General features: G+C 44.0%; 1 long non-coding RNA gene across 1 annotated transcript; it reads right to left on the reverse strand.

Annotated features, from left to right (window-relative positions):
* Window positions 1-7,517: 7,517 nt before the first annotated feature.
* Window positions 7,518-15,724, reverse strand: LOC141074730 (uncharacterized). The gene is made up of 4 exons (XR_012227202.1): window positions 15,539-15,724; window positions 15,338-15,366; window positions 13,175-13,233; window positions 7,518-7,725 (listed from the first exon to the last, which is right to left on the reverse strand). It is a non-coding gene; the product is annotated as an uncharacterized lncRNA (long non-coding RNA).
* Window positions 15,725-22,424: the final 6,700 nt, after the last annotated feature.

Below are 22,424 nucleotides of genomic sequence, written 5' to 3' on the forward strand. Positions count from 1 at the left end.
ACATATTTGTGGTATTGAGGTTGCTGACATTTCTCCCTCTTTTGACTATCTGATGACACAGCTTGCATTTGACAAAGCAAATGTCATCTGCAACTGTGTCAAAAAAGGACCACGCACTGCAACTCTTGGGAGCGCCCGTTTTGCCTTTGGAATGAGGAATGCTCCTAACGGGTGCCGAAGTGGAGGGTACAGGCAACCAAGTCTTCCCCCTCCCTCTGCCTCCTGTTTTGGCCGGTAGGGGAATCTCTTCCTCCGAGCTGCTCCCACCACCTTCCTGTTCCTCACGCCATGATGGGTCAAGGACCTCATCATCTTCCCTCCCCTCTTCAAACAGCTGCTTCTCCGGGGTTGTCTCGCCAGCACCGTACGCACCAGAAAGTGGCAACTGAGTCTCGTCATCATCTGATGCGTACTGAGGTGTGCTGACCATAGGCACTGGCCCACTCGCCTCTTCAGATTCAGAGGGACAAAGAAGTTGCGCATCACTGCATACTCCCTCTTCTTCACATTCAGGAATGCTGCTTGGCTGGCCCCCTCTTTCCAAGCCAACAGATTCCGAGAACAGAAGTAGAGACTGTGATGGCTCCTGTCCATGTCTCTCTGACGGCCTGGGCACTTTGGCAGGTGGTGAAGAGACAGATGGTTGCTCTTCGGTGCTCTGGCCCTGAGAGGATGTGGAAGTAATTGAAGTCGATGCGTTAGCTGCCATCCATCCGACAACGGCTTCAATTTGTTCCTCCCGCAGCAGTGGGGTACGTTGAGGTCCTACAAAGCTGCGCATAAAGGACTGTTGCCTGCTAAAACTGGGGGATGCTGATCCACTGGTGCCCGCAGCAGGCCCAGAATCCCCACGTCCTCTACCTGCAGAATCCCCACGTCCTCTCCCTGCAGAATCCCCACGTCCTCTCCCTGCTGAAACTCCACGCCCACGCCCACGCCCACGTGCCTTACTCCCTGCCTTCTTCATCTTGCCAGACTGCTTAAGATAGGCAGAAAAGTACAAAGGGGGGCCTTAGTGTGCTTATTCCTGAACAGCTGGTTACAGGTACAAGAAACACTAATTTTATGAAGTGTGTGTGTGTGGACTACACTTTAATAGGAGCTGATGTGGCCTACACAAGTTCCAAATGTAGTGTTTTGTGAACTTTTTTTGTGGTTTCTTTGTTGGAAACAAACTCAAAGTATGTGAACAAAGAATTGAAACTGATAGTATCACCAACTTTTTGGAGCTATTACAATGCAGGCAGGTAACCTACAATGCAAAAGATGAGGCTCCCAAAAAATTGGGTAATACTAATCTGGCTGCGCCGGCAGGGCACAAGCCAGAAAAAAAGGCTCCTCTATCTACTCCTATATAGTGTTTGCAACCAACCAATGTTGATGGATACGGATGGATGCACACTAATAGGAGCAGAAAAAATGAGCTGCACTCAAAGACAAATATGTGTGAGGCAGTGACACACGTTGAGCGTCCTACAACCAGACGTAGCTGCAGGACACTCTACTCTGCGTGAGCTGCACTCACACACAGTCAGAGACCTCTCAGACAGCCGTCAACAGTGCAGCTAAGTGGGCACTGGCACTGACAGGCTGCAGAAAGGCTCCGCTGTGTACTCCTATATAGTGTTTGCAACCACCGTAGATGGAGACGGATGGATGCACACTAATAGAAGAAAAAATGAGCTGCAATAAAAGAAAAATGTGTGAGGCAGTGACACGCTGAGCGTCCTACAACCAGACGTAGCTGCAGGACACACTACTCAGCGTGAGCTGCACTCACACACAGTCAGAGACCTCTCAGACACCCGTGAACAGTGCAGCAAAGTGGACACTAGCACTGAAAGGCTGCAGAAAGGCTCCGCTGTCTACTACTAGTGTTTGCAACCAACGTATATGGATACGGATGGAAGCACACTAGATTGAAATTATGTAAAAAATGCAGCTCAAAAATTAAAAGATGTATGAGGCAGCAGTGATCACACTGGGTGGCCTACAGCCTGACGTGGCTGCAGGACCCACTCCACAGCGTGAGCTGCACTCACACAGCCCTTGCAGACAGCTATTAAAACAGCGCTGCTGGGCTAAAAAAATGCTACTGTGGTGGATTATGTAGCCTGGGTAGAGCAATAGATATGTTTGATGATCGCTATTTCTAACTGTCCCTCACAGTCTTCAACAGCAGCCTGTCCCTAACTGAATTCACAGCAGAGTGAACCAGAAATGGCGGCTGCAGCGCTTTTTATAGTGCATCATGACATCATTTCAGCTCTAATCAGGAGTAGTGTTGAGCCACCCCGCTAGTGTTTTGGTTCGTCGCACAGGAGGCAAGTTCATCGAATGTTCGTCGAACGTTCAAAGAACACCGTCGAACCCCATTGAAAACAATGGCACGCAAACACAAACACATACAAACACATAGAAAACAATTACAAAACACCTTTAAAGGTGTCCCAAAGCAGACAAAATGCTCAGAAGACAAAAATAGCATATAGAAAAGGGCAACTACATTTAGAAAAGAGGTGGAGGAGTAAAAGGAGGAGACACAGATATAGGCTTGTCATGCCATTATGAAGTCAAGATAGGCTGGAATAAAAATGTAAAATACAAACCAAAAAAAAAAAAAAATTCTGAAATCGAACATGATCATATACCGTCGGACTTTCCACCAATAAATTATGCCAACTGCCGATGGGGCGGGCGTTATTCCCACGAACCTCCAAACTGCGTCCATGAAGGCAAAGTGTTTGGTTTCCGGGGGCTGTATGATTGCAAAGCTGAAACTTAAAGGAATGTCCAAAAGGGCACCACCAGGAGAGGAGCCTGTGGCTTAATTGGACTCCACCCGAGAAACCACAACCATACAAGCTACAGAAAAGATGAACAGATTGCAAGCTTTGTCGATTCTGTGTGTGGTGTGGTATGTCCGTTTGTAGTTGTGCTAGCGATTTCTCAGCTTTATTCCGTTAACGACCGAGACTCCGGCATGCCCCCGCGGTACACGCCAAGCTTGCTAGAGGGATACGCGAGGTTCTGGCACGCGAGATTGAGCAATAACAGGTCTATCATGCCCTTACATGTCCGGGGCTGCATGCGCGCTACACTGAAAGGACCGGCTTTTGTTGCTTACAGGTGCTGATAACCCGTTGAACACCGTTAGTGATGGGGATCTGGGATTCCAATTATTCCCAGCGAACGATGATTTCCCAGTAAGTGCAGGTCAACCGCAATTACGGAATTAGGCCTAACCGGCATTCCTGACAAAATGAAAAAATTACATGTCCAAACCACAGGTGCTGTAGCTTGCTTAACAGCTCGACAGCCGTTCTCAGGCCCAGTATGGATTCAACAACATTGTAGAAAGTTGATAAAGGGTACAGTTTCACCGGATAACACGTATATATGTAGCATAGTTTAGACATTAAAAACCTATGTCTATAGATCAGGAGGCAGGCTCAGACGGTCTCAGGCCCAGTATGGATTAGATGTGATTGGACAAAGGTGAGAAAGAGTAACGTATCACCGGATTACAGGTATGTATAGCATAGTTTACACATTAAAAACCTATGTCTATAGATCAGGAGGCAGACTCAGACGGTCTCAGGCCCAGTATGGATTAGAAGTGATTGGACAAAGGTGAGAAAGGGTACATTATCACTGGATAGCAGGTATATATAGCATAGTTTAAACATCTAAAATCTCTGTGTTCTCATTATGGATTAGACAACAATCTGAAAAGTAGAAAAAATGAAATGTTTTTGAAGCGTACACCAGTATACACTTTTGGTGGTATTTTTAAATCTTCATATATATTTCTGTCTCAGTAAGACAGCCCAGCCTCTCCGCAATAGGAAATGAGATGCATACAATTACTGACATAAAGTCTAGTGATTGCAGAAATCTAGGAATTAATAATCACAGGAAAAACTTACGTCACAATTCTCAGAGGCGATGCTGACCCTCAATTAATTTGTGTGTGGAGACAGCGAAAACATAACTTTGTGAAGAAAGTGTTGCTGTATCGCAGTACCGTTGATCCCATCAGCGTTACTCATCTCCATCAAATTTTTATCACAGGTAGAGATGTAAACACGTTGCTCACTGCCTATCATGATCTGTCACGTAACTTTGGAGTGCAAAAGACAGAAGCCACAGGCCGTAGACGATTCTATGGGATTGGCATGAGAGGACACATTTATAAATGTGCACCGGAATGTCACACGTCTGTGAGTAGGAAAACTGTGAAAGCTGATGATAAACCACCACTGCATGTCATTGTGAGTCGACGTCCATAAGAAATGGAAGCCATTGATCATCTGAAGCTAGAGCCCGGCGAGCGGGACAGGGCATAGCTACGTCTTAACCATCATCTATCAGTTCAACAAATTTGTAGTGGCAGTCCCAGTGAAGGATTTGACAGCCCAGACTACACAGCTGAGGAGCAGGGAGAGGTAAACATTGCAAATGCTTTGGCCCTGCCCAAGCAAGGGGGGCACACTTGTGGGTGTCGGTACTGGCACTGGGCCCCTCATAGCATGGCGGTGTGTCTGACGGCAGGTGTGCACCCTCACCATCAGAGACACCTGATTGCACTATGAGGGACCCTGTGCCAGTGCCCACGCCGAAGAGTCGGCCTACCCACCTGTCCAGGGCAATGGCACTCGCATGGTTGTGTGTGCTAGGTGGTGAACCCGGCCATGGGGGGGGAGGCAGCCCAGTTAGGGAGGTTTACAAAATGGCATATGTTGATCTGGGACATTCAGCTGCTGCTAAAGGCGAAATTGGTCAAGACGGAGGAAGAGGAGGACCAAAGCAAGCCATTTTTCTGGCAACCTATGTGTCATCAGGGTAAGGTAGGACAAAATCCTTGGAAACCCATGCATGGTTCATTTTAATGAAGGTTAGATCATCCACATTTTGGGTCGACAGACAGGTCCTTTTTTCTGTCAGGATTGATCCAGCTGCACTGAAGACTCTTTCTGATAGCACACTTGCAGCTGGGCAAGCGAGCTCCTGTAAGGCATATTGTGCAAATTCAGGCCAGGTGTCCAGTTTAGCGGCCCAATAGTCAAATGGGAATGATCTGTGAGGGAGAACATCGATATGGGACGAGAAGTAGTTTGTAACCATAGTTGACAACTGCTGTCTCCTGTCACTTTCAATCGATGCAGTATTACCAGTCGTGTGAGCAGGACTTGAAAAATCAGTCCACAACATGGTCATGAAACTCCTGTCTCCAACGCCACTTCTTATGTGTGTACCACGAACACCTTTTCCAAGCTGCCCCCAGCCCCTACGGCTCGTGTGAGAACCATCACCACTGCAGTGTGCTGGGAATGCCTCAACCAACCGGTTTACCAGAGTAGCTTGTTTGTTAGCCAATATTAGGTCAAGGTTCTCCTGTGGCATTATGTTTTGTAATTTGCCTTTATAGCGTGGATCCAGGATGCTGGCCAACCAGTAGTCGTCATCGTTCATCATTTTGGCAATGCGGAGGTCCCTTTTTAGGATCTGCAAGGCATAATCTGACATGTGGGCCAATGTTCCCGGTGTCAGTGATGCACTGCAAGTGCTGGGCGGAGGAGCACTTTCTGGCAAATCCACATCCCTCCAGTCATGCACAAACCCTGTACCAGACCTTGCCATGCCTACATTTTCTCTTGCCCCACGAGAAGCATCCTCCTCCCCTAAATAATCATCCCCATCATCATTCTCCTCCTCCTCCTCTTCCTCTTCTTCCTCCACCTCGTCCAGGAGAGGTCCCGCAGACAATCCCATCCCTCAAAAAATCCTTCCTAAAAATCCAGGTATTACCTTTAGAAGGGCACCTACCATTAAGAGTTTAATAGCCCCTAGTCGATTAAAAACTAATAAATTAATCCCAGGGTTAAATAATCTAGTAAAAGGGATCTATAAATGGGGACGAAATAATTGTTTATGCTGTAGTGTTATTACCGATAAGGAAAAATTCATCAAATCTAATAATACTAACAAATTTTTTCCTATGAAACAATTTCTTAATTGTTCCACGGATTTGTTATTTATTTAATTGAGTGTGAATGCAAAAAACAATATGTGGGCAGAACAACGCAATCACTACATTTAAGATTGAATTCCCACAGACACAATATAAAAAAAGGTTTTTTGCTACATGGTCTTTCAAGACATTTTTAATAAAATATAGCAAAAATATTAAGGGGTTAAAAATTAGCCCAATTGAACATGTATCGAGTGATACCCCTGATAGAATAGGACAATTAAATAGAAAGGAAATTTTCTGGATTTATAGGCTAAACACCTTGAAACCATATGGATTAAATGAAATTACTAAAGTTTTTTTTTAGGATATTTACATATATTTATATATTTTAATTCAACAGTTTATACTATTTATAATTTTTTATTCTGTTCCTTGTATTTTAGTCACAAACCCATAGGTGCGACTTTCTCACTTTTTAATATATGTGATTTCTTTCTTAAACTGTTTTATACAAGTGTATGTCTTTCCATGTGGTCAATATTTATAGGTTCTGTTTAGATTGATGACTCTATAGAGCGTTTTTTGGATGAGGTGGGGGAGGCATTTCTACGGAGGGAGTGTTCCCCCTTTTTTATATATATATATATATATATATATATATCTTTTTTATATATATTTTTTTGTGGATGATCCCATCTTTTTTGCCTGATGAAATGAATTCCATTTTTTGATATTTGATTGTGAGAAGTTTCATATGATATTTGCACATATATTTGGGGACGCGTGTGTTCCTCTGCAGGGTGCTGGGCTGGCAACACGGGGAGCGATCTGGGTCTCTTTTCTTGCGGTGAGCCGCTTCCCCCTGTTTTTTTTCAGGTCAGAGTTCTATGTTTTGCGCCACAAGCAGTACTGATAAATCTGACCAATGTCATGTGCCTATAGTTTTTATTTGATAAATTGACTGATATCTATTATTGATAATACAAGTTAAAGAAACATTTTTATAGTGGGAATGATTCCTCCCCTTTTTTTATATATCTGATGGAATGGTTTCAAATTAACCTGTTTCTTATCTGATGTTTCATATGGGATTGATATATATATATTCAGAAAAAATGGGTTTCTTTATAAAATGTTGATATGTTGTGGTTGCAACGTTTGGAGGTGTTGGGATGTAGGTGCGGGGAGCGATCCTGGTTTCTCCCCTTTTTGCAGTGTGTCGCTTCTTCCTCTGCGGCGCTGGTTTTTTCAGATCGGAGCTTTGTTTTTGATGCCACAGGCAATGCTGATAATGAACCTGTTTTTATCTGATGTTTCTCCTCTTTTTACAATGAATCGCTTCTTCTTCTGCAGCGCTGATCCTTTTCAAATCGGAGCTTTATTTTTGATGCTACAGGCAGCGCTGATAACCTGACAAGTAAACCAATGTCATGGACTTACAATGAATGTATATTTTTATTTGAATGAAATTTAGTGTATATTTATATATATTTTTATTCATTTGATACACATAAATCTATTGAATTTACATATATTTTTATTGATTCAACGGGTATAAATACGAATTTATGTATATATAATTTAATCGATTCAGCTGGTACATATATTTTCTGCTGTTATTCTTCCTTCAAGATTTGTTTCTGTTTCGGTCTAGTGGATAAATAGCTCAGCTGGAATTCTTTTTTAACTGGTTCATTTCCTCTTTTTTTCTTTTTCGATTTTTTTCTATTTCTTTTTTTCTTCTTTACCTATATTATAATAAAAAGATGGTATTTTAATGATTTTAATAATTTTATAATCCTACGTGTTTAATTCAAGCCATCATGGCATGAACTTTGACATTTAAAAAGAACATGTGACTGTTTGGCGCCAATTTTCAAAGGCGGCATGTATATAACCGCTTAATAACAGCATCTTGTCAATATCTGTCAACCCCTGAAGAAGAAGTGTTTTCCACTTCGAAATGCGTTGGAATTTAATGAAAATAAATGATTGATCTTTCAATATAACTGGATCGAGTATTATGTTAAGCAGCGCAGGAAAATCCAAAAAATAAGTTCCACAAGAAGTGATATACTGACGGTCAGTTGTCTGACCATTGGACCTGCAGCAGATAACTATATCCATATGCCTGATCTCTCCTATAGCAGGTGAGTAAATTTCATTTATTTTCTACCATTATTATCAGATAACACCCTATTGCACTTCTTTGTTCCTAGAGTATATTTTATTAAGGTAGGTGGCCTTGGGATGGAAGCTTGAATATGTGTGTTGATCAGCAGCGGTACTGCTGAGCTTTCGTTACACTGTGTCAGGGAGAGCTTTCCAGGTAGCTGGTGAGACGGGCGGTACCAGCTACCTACAAACCCACCTAGGGGCGGGTATCTAGAATGCCATAGTATCGTATATGTGTGTGAATGATTGAAGGACCTGTGATGAGGTCATAGCCATGTGATCCGGTGGGCGTGGCTACAGACCATATAAGGTGGCCAGGGTAGCCCACATGAGTGAATGCTTGGACCCGATTGGTCCGTATGGAAGGTCTCGAGCAGGGAGATGTGTCTGTCTTCCTAACAGCACGTGTGGAGGCTGTGTTTAATGGCTGCAAGTGCCTGAGAATTCCCAGGGGAGGGAATGGACGTCTGCAGTGTGGTGAAGCAACAGTGAGGTAACCCGGCCACAGGGTGAGATAACTATGAGGCTAGAGAGCCTGCGTATTGGACATTGCATAACCTGTGTGACTACAGGGTTAACATAGTGGAGCTCTGTCATGGACGCTATGCTGTTGATATGAACTTTCTGTTGCTGTTAATGGTTTATGATGCTTAATAAACCGCATGGATTGTTGGAGTTATATGAGAAACCCGTGCCGGACCTGGTTATTTGGCTGCCTAGCGAGTGTCCTCTACCTGAATAACAAGCGCTACCTTACAATACACACACATATACCATACATACACAAATACATATACACAGATAGAAACATATACATAGATATACACACATACTGTACATATACATGTGCACACATACATACAAACATATACAAGCACATACATACTAATCTGTGATATCAGCTGTTCAGATGAGTCATGGAGGAGGTCAGTTACATAGTGCAGAAATCAGCTTGAGAGGGTTGCAGACCCCACTGTAGGGGGATGGGGACACAGAGCGGAGAGGACCAATATCGGCCCCCTGCTGCTGCCGTGCTGACCAGTGTAGTGAACCTCCTCCCTGACCTCTTCTCTGCGAGGAGAATGAGATGCTGCAGCCTGCTGGGAATAGGACAGTGCAGGGAGCTGAAGACCCACTGTAAGTCCTGCTCTTCCTCCATTATTATCCCCAGTGTGCTGTGCGGCCCAGACCCTGATTAGAGGTGAGCATTCACCATTGGGATGTGCCATGCAGGAGGACAGAGACAGCAGCCAGTGCGCACTCTCCTCAGTCTGGTGGGGAAAGCGTTCATTGACCAGCGCCTCTCCCTGCATGACACGCCCGCTTTTTGAACTCCACTCTCCCCGCCTCTGGGTAGTCTCATGATTATGGGAGGGAGTGAGATGGGCCGATGCTGAATGAAAATGGGCCCCTCTCACTCCTGCCTGCAATCTTGACTGAGTGGCCCCATAGCGGCTGCATACTCTGCCGCAATGGGCAGTATGCTCTTGCCTGCAGGGGTCCCCCACCACCTTCTGACCCCGATGCAGTTGCATCGGCGGTATGTCCAAACCTGGCTTGGGGCCCCTGGGGCAGTGTGGGCCCTAGGCAGCTGCCTAGTCTGGCCACATCAGTGACAACGTGGGCCACATCCTCTCATTCCCCATGCCTCCCTGGGCCCATGTGGACAGGGGGCATCTGTGTAAAACTATACCAAGCTGACCTTACGTGTCGCTAGGGGGTGTAGAATGTTGGTTAAAGTTTATAGACTGCATTGCGTAATCTGCCTGACATAATAGTGATGTCAGGCGGGGTGGCAAGATGTGAGTACATCACAGTAGTGTATAAAATACACTAAACAGCTAAGTCCTGTCCTAAAGAAAAAAACAAATGCAAAAAATGCATAGGAAAATGCCAAAATACCTAAAGATGTAAATCAGATAAAAGACATGTCTCAGCTGAGAGATATAAAGGAGTGAATGGGAGAGTACAGTATGCCCCAAGCATTGCGCTTTCAAGCTTGTTTAATGAACACTTTACCCTGAGTAAGACACACTTTGTGATTATACATGTGGGGTCCTTTCCCTCTCTCGACAAGCCTGATGCACATGGGGGTTTTTAATCCTAGACTCCTAAGTGTTATTATTTGGCCTCATGTAAATCTAGGCATTTACTTGCCACTACTTCTTTAGTGATTTGTCCATGTTTTACTTGAATAGATTATGTGAAAAGATGAGAGAGGACTAAAATGCTTGGATGCTCGTTACTTGAACTGAGAAATTCCTAATGCTCTTATGTTCGCTTTGAGTAACAAGTAAAATGGGAGTCAATAAAAATTTTCAATATCATTAGGTAATCGGAGCATTTTTCCAGCAGACTCTACAAAGAGGTATGGGAGGGCAGTGAAAATGTTAAAAGTATGGAAAAAGTGCTGAATGGAAGCAGAACAACATAGGGAAGACCCCTGGAAGCATCTCTGACTCCCAGAACGCTGCTGAGAACAATGGTATCACACGTAATGCCTTGCGAGACCTTTGATGACGTTGCGGTCTTGCGATACTGTAGCGATCTCGTGAGGAATAGGGACCGCTACAGTATCGCGAGACCGCGACGTCATCAAAGGTCTCGCAAGGCATTACAGGGAATGGTAGCATCACTGAGGCCCGGGAAGGCTGCGCGGGACGCCGGAAGGTGAATATAACCCGATTTTTTTTATTCTATATTTTACAGGGATATAGTACCCACAGCCTGGAGGAGAGTCTCCTCTCCTCCACCCCCTGGGTACCATCCGCAAAGCCACATGCGGAAAGTAAGAAGAACAATGCATTCCTATGTGGGCAGAATCGCCGTGATTCTGCAAAATTAATGAGCATGCTGCAGATTTTTCCGCAATGCGATTCCGCCGCGGGAAAATCCGCAGCATTAGCACAGCATTGCGGAATCCCATAGGAATGCATGGGATGCTGTTTTTTGTGTTTTCGCAGAAAAAACGCGCGTTAAAATCGGCCGCGATGTGTGAACGCAGCCTAAGGACTGACAAAATAAAACATTCAAAATCAACAAGAAATTGGAGTTTACATAAATAAATGTTGTGAAACATTTTTTCCTCCATAATGAATTTCATATAAGGCAAAATTTATAAGATTATCAAAAATAATAATTTAAGCAAACCAAAATTGCAATTTTTAGCAAAAAATTGTAAATTTCAGTGTAATTTATGAAGGAAGCAAGAACTGCAAAACAAAATTGATGAAAAAGTGGCTCATATACACCCTGCAGTAGACATAAAGGAGGAACTCATGTACATTATGTTCAAATTGTCATGTAGTGGTACTCCTAGACAAAGTGCAAAGTCTTTCAAAAATTACAAGAAGGGTCATCCACTCACCCTTGAAGGCACCAATTGAAGTACCTCATTTAAATATTGTGAGCAAAGTATAGTTGTGGTACTCCTCCATTCATGAAAGTTCTGCAGGGTGCGAAACCTGCTATAAATTAGAAGCAGGGTCATCCACACACCCTAGAAGGCACCAACTGTAGCACCTCATTCAAATAATGTGATCAAAGTGTAGTTGTGGTACTCTTCCACTCATAAAAGTTCTACACAGTACAAAGCCTGCCAAAAATTGCAAGCAGGGTCATTTATACACCCTGGAAGTCTACAACTGGATGGTCTCATTAAAATATTAATAAAGTGGACACCTTTAGCAAACCAATTTTGTTTCTTGGTTTAAGATTAACACACTGGCGCAAATCCACTTGGACAGAGGAGGAAGGTCCACTATTCCCAGATGCAGCTGATGAATAACAAGCTCTGTGCTGGTGCCTGTTCAAAAAAGCTAAAGCTGATAAGAAAAGAGATACACCGCGCTATGCTGGGAAATAAAAAATAAATAACTGAGTACTCATTTGCTGGTGTATGAAAGAACACGTGATGGTATCGCGTCGGTATTTTGCCGCCTTTGAGCCACCATCTTATCCCCAGTGTGACGTCACGCTAGCCCCACCCCCACCACACGCCGACTCCCTCAGCGTTGCTCTCGGCCAAATCGCGTGAGGCAGCGGCGATCTCCACTTCTATACGGAGTATCAGCAGCAGCAACCCCCACACTGAGCACCCAAACCTGCCTCACTGAGCACTGACCCTGCAAGTAAGTGCACCAGAATCAAGCACCCCGTTCCACTAGCGGGCACAAGCTGTCACTAATGTTCATTCACTTTGCAGGACATGTGCCACTATCTGGTCTGCACAGGATAAATCAGTCAGACCTTGCCTGTTGAAATTGGCATGCCATAAGGTCAGCATTTTTCCCCTTCCCTCTTTGGTGTTTCATTCCATTTTTCAACTATTATATTGTTTTACATCAGAAATAAGAGGAAAAAAGACGCGCACTCTTGCTATAAAGACAGGTGCTGACTGAGCGTGGATAGACCACAGACAGTAGTAAATGGATGGACAGTCGCATTCAGAAAATAAATAATCTTTGCAAAAAAGTCTTTGAAAAATTTTTTTTAGGATTTTTAATTCATGTGAGATTTTTCCAATAGATCAAATAATAAAACACCGCAAACAAAAAAGAAATATTCCAAAGGTGAGTATTATATGGTTACGTTTTGACCTAATCCTAGGTCTTTCTCAAACCATACTGCAAAAGAAGATGTAGAAGATAATTACAACACTGAACTAGGTGAACAAAGTATCAGAAACAACTGGAGATATAATTATATACAAAATAATTATATACAAAAAAAAGTAAAAATAAGGGTTAAAAGAAGGGGGGAGGGGAAGGGGGGATGGGGTTTGTTGAAGAGACCCAATATGTACAGTACATGTTCGGGTATACAGAAAAAATGACAACATAGGGATCTATAAAATACCCAAGAAAATGCCTAGTTGATCAGGGGGACAGAAACTGGAGGGTGTCACAGGCTATTGGCAAAAGTTGATATATAAGACATTATGCTTCATAAATAATATGACAGGGGGGTGGATGAGGCAGGCGGCAAACACAGAAAAGTATGGCAGGTATAGTCTGTACTGACCTCAATAGAAGATTCAAGGTAAACAGCAGGGAGATTAATTGCAAAGTCCCAGTTAGGGGCTGTGGAGGAAAATAAAGGTAACATAGTAACATAGTAATTAAGGTTGAAGGGAGACTTTAAGTCCATCTAGTTCAACCCATATCCTATCCTAACTTGCCCTTATATGTTGATCCAGAGGAAGGCAAAAAAAAACCATGTGGCAAACAGTAAGCTTCACATTGGGGAAAAAATTCCTTCCTGACTCCACATACGGTAATCAGCCTAGCTCCCTGGATCAACGCAATATTAAGGAAACTAGTGTATATACCCTGTAATATTATACTTTTCAAGAAAGGCATCCAGTCCCTTCTTAAATTTCCATAGTCTCACTGCTCTTACGGTAAAGAATCCGCGTCTGTGATTATGCTTAAACCTTCTTTCCTCCAGACGTAGAGGATGCCCCCTTGTCCCCGTCACAGGTCTAAGAGTAAAAAGATCATTAGAAAGGTCTTTGTACTGTCCCCTCATATATTTATACATTGTAATAAGATCACCCCTAAGCCTTCGATTCTCCAAACTAAATATCCCCAAGGGTAATAACCTGTCTTGGTATTGCAGACCCCCCAGTTCCCTAATAACCTTGGTCGCTCTTCTCTGCACCCGCTCCAGTTCAGCTATGTCTTCCTTATACACCGGAGACCTGAACTGTACACAGTATTCTAAGTGTGGTCGCATTAGTGACTTATATAGAGGTAAAATTATGTTCTCCTCATGAGCATCTATGCCTCTTTTAATGCATCCCATTATTTTATTTGCCTTTGCAGCAGCTGCCTGACACTGGCCACTAAATGTGAGTTTGTCGTCCACCCATACACCCAGGTCTTTTTCAGTGACAGTTTTGCCCAGTGTTTTACAATTAAGCACAGAATTATACATCTTGCTCGTTCTACCCAAGTGCATGACCTTACATTTATCCCCATTAAAGCTCATTTGCCATTTATCAGCCCAAGCTTCTAGTTTACATAGGTATGAGGTAAATGAGATGAGGTAATGGGAATGGAGGGAGATAAGGATGCCAAAAAGTGCTGTTGTACTGACATGGTAGCGTGTGGGAGGCAGGAGTCTGCGGTGATGTGAGTAAAAGGCTCAAAGAGCCCAGTTTATAAATGTTCACAGTCAGTGAGAGGCTGGGGGGAGGAGAGATACAGAGCACATTGTATCAGTGAGAGGCTGGAGCGTCATAGTGCTGGTGTGAGGCTTGGAAAGCATGGGGAGGAGTGGCCAAGTGGAACAAGAGCTATGCAGGGTCAGCGCAGGAGAGGGCCTGGGCGCCTGTGTGGCTTGCAAATGTAAACAAAGAGCACTTTGGCTCTGGGCGGCGCCTGCTCAATGGGGACATGAGTTGTGAGGAGCAAGAGCAGAGGAGAAACAGGACGCCTGTGTGGCTGTAGCTAGTGAGCGCAATGGCTACAGGTAGCACTTATGTAATGAAGGAGAACCTTAGTAAATGGGAAGAAAGTAGAGGGAGAAATGGAGAGGGAATATGAAGAGAGTGATGGGGAAAGGAAAGAACTCAGGGAAGGAGGAGGAATGAAGGAAGAAAAAAGACAGAAAAAAAGGAAAGAGAAAATAAAGAGAAAAAAGATAGGGGGTAGGAATGTGAGCAAACTTCCAAAAGAGGGGAGATGGGAGGAAGGGTGTAGAAATGGTTGTATCGGCAATAAAAAGGAAAAAATAAAAAGAATGAAAAGAAAAAATAAAGAGAAAATGAACATATAAAATAATGACATTGGATGAATTGGATGAAAAAATATATATAAAAAAATATGAAAATTATTGGAGTAGGTAGGTAGGTAGGAATTATGGTAAAAAATAAGGAAAATAAAAAAATAAAAATAAAAGTAAAAAATGGGAGGTGAAAATAAAAGATAATAATAATGAAAAAACGAGAATGAAAAAATACAATAAAAATGAAAAAGGGGGTAAAAAGGTAAGGATGAGAAAGAGAAAGGAAAAATAATGGAAAAATATGAAAAAAGAAAAAAATGGCAAAAGATAAAAAATAGAAAAGGGATGAAAAATAAAAATAAAAGTAAAATGAAAATAAAAAAATTATAAAAAATTAAAAATGAAAAAATAAATGGAGAAAGGGAAAAAAAAATTGGAAAAAATTGTGATACTCACCCCAAAGGGGAAGGAAGAGATTAGTGAATCTGAAAAATAAAGGATTTATGAGAGGTGAGATGAAGGCCGCAAATCCACCACCCTGGAGGTCAAAAAAAGAATACGACAATTAATCAATGGTATACAAATACATGCTCATGAAAAAGTGCATACAATTGACGAGATTCCAAATGACTTGTCATGGAAGTAAATCCAACTCACGATTGAGGCCCTTGGGGGCCAGAGTCTGCAATGTATAAATCCAAAAAGACTCCCTAGATTTAAGGAGCTTGATGTGATTGCCACCCCTGCGAGGTCTGTCAACCTTCTCTATAACCTGGAACCCCATGCTTTCCAAGCCTCACACCAGCACTATGACGCTTCAGCCTCTCACTGATACAATGTGCTCTGTATCTCTCCTCCCCCCAGCCTCTCACTGACTGTGAACATTTATAAACCAGGCTCTTTGAGCCTTTCACTCACATCACCGCAGACTCCTGCCTCCCACACGCTACCAGGTCAGTACAACAGCACTTCTTGGCGTCCTTATCTCCCTCCATTCCCTTTACCTCATCACCTTTATTTTCCTCCACAGCCCCTAACCTGGACTTTGCAATTAATCTCCCTGCTGTTTACCTTGAATCTTCTATTGAGGTCAGTACAGACTACACCTGCCATACTTTTCTGTGTTTGCCGCCTGCCTCCACCACCCCCCTGTCATATTATTTATGAAGCATAATGTCTTACATATATTAACTTTTGCCAATAGCCTGTGACACCCTCCAGCTTCTGTCCCCCTGATTAACTGTGAAAAATGAGGATGAATGAACTCATGGAGATCAACATCCAACACTGCGGAAACACCATCACATGTTTCTCAACGCAGTGATTCTAGAGCAATGCCCCCATCCCTTATGGGAAATATGTAAAAATATGCAAAACACAAGCCGTGGAGACACCATCACGTGTTTCTCAACGCAAGCAATGACTAGCCAGGTCCATTCATCCTCATTTTTCACAGTCTTTTACTAGGCATTACTCCTACTGGCCAGTTTCCTATTCCACACTCATGAGGGGCAATACCCTGAAACAGCTGTCTGTGGATGGATACCATGTTTTGGCATAGGTGGTTTCCTTCAATGGAGACTGCTCTTCCCGTGGTTGTTCCTTCCCGGGGAAAGACCTGGCTAGTCATTGCTTGCTTTGAGAAACACGTGATGGTGTCTCCGCGGCTTGTGTTTTGCATATTATAACATATTTCCTATAAGGGATGGCGGCATTGCTCTAGAATCACTGCATTGAGAAACATGTGATGGTGTCTCCGCAGTGTTGGATGTTGATCTCCATGAGTTCATTCATCCTCATTTTTCACAGTCTTCTACTAGGAATTGCTCCTACTGGCCAGTTTCACTACTCCACACTGATGAGGGGCAATACCCCGAAACAGCTGTCTGTGGATGGATACCATGTTTTGGCATAGGTGGTTTCCTTCATTAGCGACTGCCCTTCCCGTGGTTGTTCCTTCCCGGGGAAAGACCAGGCTAGTCATTGCTTGCATTGAGAAACACGTGAGGGTGTCTCCGTGGCTTGTGTTTTGCATATTTTTACATATTTCCTATAAGGGATGGCGGCATTGCTCTAGAATCACTGCATTGAGAAACATGTGATGGTGTCTCCACAGTGTTGGATGTTGATCTCCATGAGTTCATTCATCCTCATTTCTCACAGGCTTCTACTAGGCATTACTCCTACTGGCCAGTTTCCTACTCCACACTGATGAAGGGCAATACCCCGAAACAGCTGTCTGTGGATGGATACCTGTTTTGGCATAGGTGGTTTCCTTCACTGGAGACTGCCCTTCCCGTAGTTGTTCCTTCCCGGGGAAAGACCTGGCTAGTCATTGCTTGCCCCTGATCTACTGGGCATTTTCTTGGGTATTTTATAGATCCCTATGTTGTCATTTTTTTCTGTATACCCGAACATGTGCGGTATATATTGGGTCTCTTCAGCAAACCCTATCCCCCCTTCCCCTCCCCCCTTCTTTTAACCCTTTTTTTTTACTATTTTTTGTATATAATTATTTTGTATATAATTATATCTCCAGTTGTTTCTGTCATGATCCAGGCTGGATCTGACAGTTTAAATGGACAAAGTTGAACTTTTTTTCCTTTGGCTAGGTGCCAAAGTGATGTGATTGCCCCCGGTGGCCATTAGAATTATTACACGTGGTGTTTCATTCTAAGTTGCTCGGTGGTGGTGAGTGGTAGTGCACCTTAGTTTCTTTGGTTTAATGTGCACTTAATTACAAATCAGGTGTTAGGCTCTATAAAAAAGAGAGCCAGGTGGGTTCAATCACTGTTGGTGATATTGTGTGTTGGTCATTCACAAGGAAGCCTGGGTGAAAGAAGCTGAACATGAGTCCTGTGCAGCCCAGCCAGAGAGGACGAGTGGCAGCTAGGTGGTCTGCAAGAAGGGCTGGCATGGCGTGGTGGAGTCACAGTTTATGGTGTTTGCAGGAGGTGCTTGCATGGCTTGGTGGAGTGATGACTATGGAGAGAGTTGCACTCAGCATGCGGGACTTGGTTGCTGAGAGCTGGACTCAAGCATGCTGGACTTTTTGGGCAGGAGCTGAACTCATCTTTGGGACTCTGTTACTGGACAGCTGCAACTGGTGGTAGACTCTGCTCCAAGGCAGCACTATGGTGAAGGATCCAGTTATGGTGATGGATCCGGGTGGAGGAGAAGATGCCCACAGGTGATGGGCTCTGTTGCTGGGAGCGTACGCAACAGAGCAAAGCTAAGTGGTGTTTCCCCTGTTTTGTCATCTTTCCTCATGTGTGTTTTAGTGCAGTGGTGGGATTAGTTTCAGCACCAACCAATTCCCTAGTGAGGGTTTAGGTCAGGACGAGCTAGGGTTTTTAGGTTCCTGTTGCGCGCCCGGTGCGGAACCGGCATAGGGAACGTTAGGAGTGCAGGGACACTGGCTCAAGAGGTCTCCACTTCCCTGTTCCCTATCGCAGGGCCCACCATTGTTAATGTTTCCCAGGTTTCCCTTATTGTTTAAATTCGCCTTACTGGAGGCGTGATTTCTAGACTTGTATATACGTGTAATGTCTAAATTCGCCAGTTGGAGGCGGTGTATCCAGCTGCACGTGTTTATTATTTAAATTCGCACCACTGGAGGTGACCGTGACAGTTTCTGATACTTTGTTCACCTAGTTCAGTGTTGTAATTATTTTCTACATTTTCTCTTGCAGTATGGTTTGAGAAAGACATAGGATTAGGTCGAAATGTAACCATATAATACTCACCTTTGGAATATTTATTTTTTATTTGCGGTGTTTTATTATTTGATCTATTGGAAAAATCTCAGATGAATTAAAAATCATAAAAAAAATTTTTCAAAGACTTTTTTGCAGAGATTATTTATTTTCTGAGTGCGACTGTCCATCCATTTATTACATCAGAAATAAGCTGCATCATTCCAATTTTAGTGCCTAGCAGCGGCTACACTTACAGCACGTATATTATTTGGTTTTGAGTATTCAAGTGAGTAAATTAAGCTTGGTTCAATTTGTTTTGAAATACAACAATGGGCTCACTGGTATTTAACTCTTTATTATCTACTCAGCAGTTTTAGCATCCAAATGAGAGGCAATATACGTCTATGACAACATGAATAGTCTCAGGATACTGCTATACACCCACCATCACGTGTTCTTTCATACACCAGCAAGTGAGTACTCAGTTAAATATTTTTTATTTCCCAGCATAGCGCGGTTTATCTCTTTTCTTATCAATTTTGCTTCTTATTTCAAACCAAGAAATGATCGCAACCGGGTGTCAGCTGATTATCACAGCTGGCACCTGGCACTATGTGTCAGGGGTGGTCATGGACCGCCCCCGGCACATTAACCCCTGGCACACTGCGATCAAACATGATTGCAGTGTACCGGGGGATTAGGGAAGAATCGTGAAGGGAGGGGGCTCCCTGCACGCTTCCCTGAGACCTACGGAGCGATGCGATGTGCTGCGTTACTCTGAGGGTCCGCCTCCCTGCAGGCCCCCGGATCCAATATGGCCACGGGGGCCTGCAGGGAGGCAGCTCCCTCAGTGCCTGCAGAGAGCAGGCAAGGAGGATGCCTCTGCAGCGCCTGTCAGATCGCTGATCTGACAGACTGCTGTCAAAACTGTCAGATCAGCGATCTAACACATTACAGTGATGTCCCCCTGGGACAATAAAATAAAGAGAAAAAAAAGTGTAAAAATAATTTATAAAAAAGTCCCTAAATAAATTTAAAAAAAAAATATTTCCTAATAAATTCATTTTTTAGAAATAAAAAAACAATAAAAGTACACATATTTAGTATCGCCGCGTCCGTAACGCCCTGCCCTATAAAACTGTCCCACTAGTTAACACCTTTAGTGAACCCCTTAAAAAATAAAAAAAAAAACAAAGCAAAAAACAATGCTTTATCCTCATACCGCTGAACAAAAAGTGCAATAACGTGTGATCAACTAGACGGATATAAATAGCCATGGTACCGTTGAAAACGTCATCTTGTCCAGCAAAAAATGAGCCATCATACTGCATCATCAGAGAAAAAATAAAAAAGTTAATGATGTATCGCTGCAATCGTTCTGACTAGAGTTGAGTGAAACGGGTCGAAAAAATTCAAAAGTCGCCGACTTTTGGCAAAGTCGGGTTTCATGAAACGAAACCCGACCCTAGGATGAGGTCGGCCACGAGGTCGGCGACTTATGCGCCAAAGTCGCGTTTCAAAAGTTTGTTTTGCGCTCTTTTTCAGCCAATCAGGATCCACGGACACTGTGGGCAACGTGATGACCTAGGCACGGGTCACCACCATCTTTCAGAAGGGCATGCAAGTGATTGGCTTGCTTTGGTGGGCGTCACAGGGGGTATAAAAGGGCGTGCACGCCGACCGCCATCTTACTTCTGCCGATCTTAGTATAGGGAGAGGTTGCTGCTGATTCTGTAGGGAGAGCGTTAGGCAGGGAAGAAGACAAAAAAACTGCTTCTGCTGCTAGCGATTTGGCCTGCACAACACACAAGTCACTGTGTGTGCAGTGCAAGGGGAGGCTATATTGTGGTGTATCAGTGGTGTTGGTTATTGGGCTGCCTTTTAAGGCTTCCTGACACGCTGGCATTGCTGTTTACCCACTGCTCCGCAAACTGCTTTTTTAAAAGCAATCCAATCTCCCTTATCCTCTAGTCACTTTTGTCACAGCTGTGCCATCGAGCCTGTCACATAGCGCTCAGATATCAGTGGGCCTCACACAATCCACAAGTGTCCAGTGTCCAAAAGTGTGTGCAGAGATTCAAAATCTCCATTATCCTCTCGTCACTTTGGTCACAGGCAGCTGTGCCATCGAGCGTGTCACATAGCGCTCAGATATCAGTGGGCCTCACACAATCCACAAGTGTCCAGTGTCCAAAAGTGTGCACAGAGATTCTAAATCTCCATTATCCTCTCGTCACTTTGGTCACAGGCAGCTGTGCCATCGAGCGTGTCACATAGCGCTCAGATATCAGTGGGCCTCACACAATCCACAAGTGTCCAGTGTCCAAAAGTGTGCGCAGAGATTCAAAATCTCCATTATCCTCTCGTCACTTTGGTCACAGGCAGCTGTGCCATCGAGCGTGTCACATAGCGCTCAGATATCAGTGGGCCTCACACAATCCACAAGTGTCCAGTGTCCAAAAGTGTGCGCAGAGATTCAAAATCTCCATTATCCTCTCGTCACTTTGGTCACAGCTGTGCCATCGAGCCTGTCACATAGCGCTCAGATATCAGTGGGCCTCACACAATCCACAAGTGTCCAGTGTCCAAAAGTGTGCGCAGAGATTCAAAATCTCCATTATCCTCTCGTCACTTTGGTCACAGGCAGCTGTGCCATCGAGCGTGTCACATAGCGCTCAGATATCAGTGGGCCTCACACAATCCACAAGTGTCCAGTGTCCAAAAGTGTGCGCAGAGATTCAAAATCTCCATTATCCTCTCGTCACTTTGGTCACAGCTGTGCCATCGAGCCTGTCACATAGCGCTCAGATATCAGTGGGCCTCACACAATCCACAAGTGTCCAGTGTCCAAAAGTGTGCGCAGAGATTCAAAATCTCCATTATCCTCTCGTCACTTTGGTCACAGGCAGCTGTGCCATCGAGCGTGTCACATAGCGCTCAGATATCAGTGGGCCTCACACAATCCACAAGTGTCCAGTGTCCAAAAGTGTGCGCAGAGATTCAAAATCTCCATTATCCTCTCGTCACTTTGGTCACAGGCAGCTGTGCCATCGAGCCTGTCACATAGCGCTCAGATATCAGTGGGCCTCACACAATCCACAAGTGTCCAGTGTCCAAAAGTGTGCGCAGAGATTCAAAATCTCCATTATCCTCTCGTCACTTTGGTCACAGGCAGCTGTGCCATCGAGCCTGTCACATAGCGCTCAGATATCAGTGGGCCTCACACAATTCACAAGTGTCCAGTGTCCAAAAGTGTGCGCAGAGATTCAAAATCTCCATTATCCTCTCGTCACTTTGGTCACAGGCAGCTGTGCCATCGAGCATGTCACATAGCGCTCAGATATCAGTGGGCCTCACACAATCCACACGTGTCCAGTGTCCAAAAGTGTGCGCAGAGATTCAAAATCTCCATTATCCTCTCGTCACTTTGGTCACAGCTGTGCCATCGAGCCTGTCACATAGCGCTCAGATATCAGTGGGCCTCACACAATCCAAAAGTGTCCACTGTCCACAAGTGTGTGCAGAAATTCTAAATCTCCCCTGTCCTATAGACACCTTGTACCTTGTTTTACATTACTATATAGTTTGTTGGATTTTGTCTACATTTCTACCAAAAATGAGGAAGGCTGGTGGAAGAGGCCGTGGAATTGGGCGGGGGTTGGCAGCTGGTAATGATGGTGTTGGTGGTGGATCTGATGGTAGTGGCAAGAGCAAAATAGGACCGAATGAAGGAGGTGCTGACCCTGCGTCATCGTCTGGCTACATAAGGCCTCGAACGCTTAGTTTTCTAGGAGTTGGCAAACCGCTTTTAAAGGCAGAGCATCAGGAAAAAGTTTTGTCTTACA

Source organism: Dendrobates tinctorius, unplaced genomic scaffold (assembly GCF_039654945.1).
Source record: "Dendrobates tinctorius isolate UK_male_01 unplaced genomic scaffold, ASM3965494v1 ptg000015l, whole genome shotgun sequence".
Lineage (NCBI taxonomy): Eukaryota > Metazoa > Chordata > Amphibia > Anura > Dendrobatidae > Dendrobates > Dendrobates tinctorius.